Here is a 3,469-nt window from a genome sequence, read left to right as displayed (position 1 = left end):
ATCGTGTTTTCGTCGTTTTTTTGATGATTTTGAAAATCTTTAATTATAATATTTGTTTGATTTCGCCTGCTCGACGTCTGTTGAACAGCTGAAAAATTACTAAACTCGATCAATTTTTTCAACTCGGGTATTACTTTTAATTCGGGTATTATTTTTAATTCGGATATTAATTCTCTTTTTATTTCTTCCGACTGCTGCGAACCTTCGGTTGGCAAAGACGTGGGAGTAAGAGAATAGAAATGAGAGCACTGGCAGCTAAATCATTCCAAGCTTTCTTCGAAAAATGTTCTTTCAAAGTTGGTTCACACACTCGGTCAAGCGGCCGGTGGTGCGAAGCTACCATCCGTGGGATTATGCCTGAACGCCCGAACACAACGAGGTTGGTCATCGTCACGTTGCAGGGTAGGCGGCGGGGCACGGGAAAGCATATAGGTGTTTTTGTCTTAGGTGGATAGACGTCGATGCAGGGGTCGTTTTCGGGAGTGGGTTGAGGTAGTGTTATTTTGCGGTTCCTACCTCTTCTTTCGAAATTTAGGTATTTCTCTAGGACATCGTATTTGCGATATCAACAGAACGATTTTATGGAAAATACCTCGTAACATATTTGTCCAATTATATCTATATCACTTTCACCACTTAAGTGACGACCGTAATACTAATACTACTCGACTGCGAACGCGGGCGCGAGAGCCGGGAGTTTTAATCCCGAGTAATTCTCCACCCCCGCGCTAACCCTTCTGTTTAGGCCTAGGGAGGGAACTAAGGGGGTGTTTTTAGTGGGTGCGAGCCCCACATAACCTCGGGTAGCCGGCCCCCGGGGTATGCGGCTTGCATAAGTCCTTCCCAAACAACACCTTAGAGAAGGCTGCAAGCATTAGGCATTTTCACCTCCTCCCGTGAAAAAAAAAAAAAAAAAAAGTGCTTTTATCGCGTGAAATAAACGAGTTTTAGCAAATGAATATGATGTCGACCCTGGTGGATAAATATTTCAGAATTTTTCATATTATTAATCAGAATTTCTATAAAAATCTCAGAATGCTTAGAATTTTTTTGATTTTTTATACGAATACGAACGTTTTTCAGAAAAAGTCAGACAAAATTAGAATAAAATATTCTTTGCAATATGTTTTTGTAGAATTCTGAATAAATATCTGCAATATTTATCAAAAATTTATATATACAGATACTGAAATATTCTGAAAATCTCCATCCAATTATTTCTGAAAGTATCTGAGAAGTTTTATTTATTTATATATTTTTTTATATATTTTTTTCAGAATTTTTCATTAAATAATTAAATTGCAGCACTTTTGAAATAATAAAACACGTACACTACTATTTTTAATATTATTTAATGAATGGACAAAAATATAAAAACGTAAATAAATACACAAACACAAAGTGGTGAAGAACGCAACACTAATATCACTTTGTTAATAGGGGTTTTCGCTATCGCATTTATAATATTTATAATAGTTTATAATATAATTATAAAATGTATTGCACTCCGCCTTAGGAGCAACATAGTTTATTCTCACAGTGTAGCACCATTAGCGCCTACTCAGAGTCATGACGTATATTATAATATGAATTAATCATACAAAACGTGGTGTAGCCATAATTTTTAATCACGAATTATTCGCTGCACACACTCAGCTTCCACCTCGCACCGGTACAAATATTGATTGCAAAGATTTAACTCATACCTTGGAAGTTCTTGGTTTTAAAGTAACAACCTTTTACAATTTGATTTATAAAGATGTACAAAAACAATTGAAAATAGCCGCGAAGATGAATTATTGTGACCATGATTGTGCCTAAGGCGGCTGTTAACAATTAAATTTCAATAATCGTGATTATCTGCGAAAGAGTAAAGCCCGTATCAAATTACGGATTGGGATTGAGATTGGATTGAAATTCAATCAATCAGAATAGAAAAAAGTAATCTCAAGTTTAATTAATTTTGTTCTGATTGGTCAAATTTCAATTCAATCTCAATTCCAATCCTTAGTCTAATACGGGCTTAAGATAATATATAGAATTTATTAGAAGTTAAAATATCTCAGCAATGTTTTTTTCAATTTCGAATTTATTAAGAGTTTATTTAATCTGATGGCGGTAAAATATCGACTTCATTTCACGACGCGACACAGGGTTCCTATATAGATGGCAGCATGGAGATCTAAACCCATCGTTTCCGCGAAATCGACCTTGTTTGTATTTTTTTAAGTAAAGAAATTATTACAGCAAAATATTACTCTCATTTGGGCTTATAATTAGGGAACTCATAGATCCGAACTTAGTATCATTGTGAATACTTACGTACAAGAAAAAGAAGATATTGTATCAACAGTATATTAGTCCATTTGAAAATAATTTGTTCATTTAATAACAGTATTGAATAAAACCAATATTTTTATTAAAATAAGAGCATGACACATTTTTTCTGTGTACATTTTTTTTACACGGCATATTCAACCATATCACACATTTTGGCGATTGATCGTTTTATAAACGTTTAAGAAAAAATGGAAGTTCTTTAAATTTAAAAGATAGCAGCACGATTTGTGCCATGTTTGATAAAGTGGGATAGAATTGATTTTTTATACATGTTTCTTTAAGAAAATTATTAGATTTTTTAATTAAAAGAATGATTACAGTGTAACGTAAAGAAATGATAAATAATGCAAAAAAAATTCGATAGTAATAACGTTTATTATTTATAAAAGTCACCGTTAATAAAAGTAGGGAAGAAATATAAAAAAAATATGGTAATAGGTGTTTGGGGGATACTTTTATTTTCAATTTATTTGACTTTTAATTACTTTGGAACAAATTAACAAAGTAAACTGCTGCGTAATGCAGGAACAGATGCCGCTAATATTAATACTGATTAACAAATGCGGCGACAAAAATACATTAAAACGACATGTTCGAGGAGCTTATATTTCCAATATCATTAATATCTCGACTCAGTCAATCTCCGTTTATAGAGAAAAATTCCAGTCATTGCCTCTTTCGCTCTTTTTATCTGCGGAACGTCTGTTTTCTTCTCTTGAACAGGTTAATCTATCAGACGGTAAACGAGAGACCCTTGATAAATTAAGAGGCATCGTATTCCGTAGTTATAGCGCTGCTAAATTTGATCAGTTAGCGCTGTTAGCACCCTCGAGAACACCTTCCCCACTTGATTCCGCGTAACTGCAACCCCTGAACCACCTAAACTCTTGAGAGAGGCGACTCTCGCGCGCAACGTTTGCGGAGCGCTGGCCTCGGTGCTGGCCTCGCCGGGGACACGTTGTGTCCAGCTATCTTCGCCAAACGTGGCGCTCGGTCGACGGGGAGGAACTCACGGGAGCATCGGTTCCCCACCTTGCGCGCGCGCGCCCAGAGGGAGAGAGAGCCGCCAGTTGTCGGAGGGTGGGTTCGCGTTTCGCGGGCGGGCTTCGAGGGACTCGCACGCGCGCGG

Source organism: Temnothorax curvispinosus, unplaced genomic scaffold, assembly GCF_003070985.1.
Source record: "Temnothorax curvispinosus isolate PA1 unplaced genomic scaffold, ASM307098v1 QBEX01010358.1, whole genome shotgun sequence".
Classification (NCBI taxonomy): domain Eukaryota; kingdom Metazoa; phylum Arthropoda; class Insecta; order Hymenoptera; family Formicidae; genus Temnothorax; species Temnothorax curvispinosus.
Note: the sequence above shows the minus strand (reverse complement) of the source record.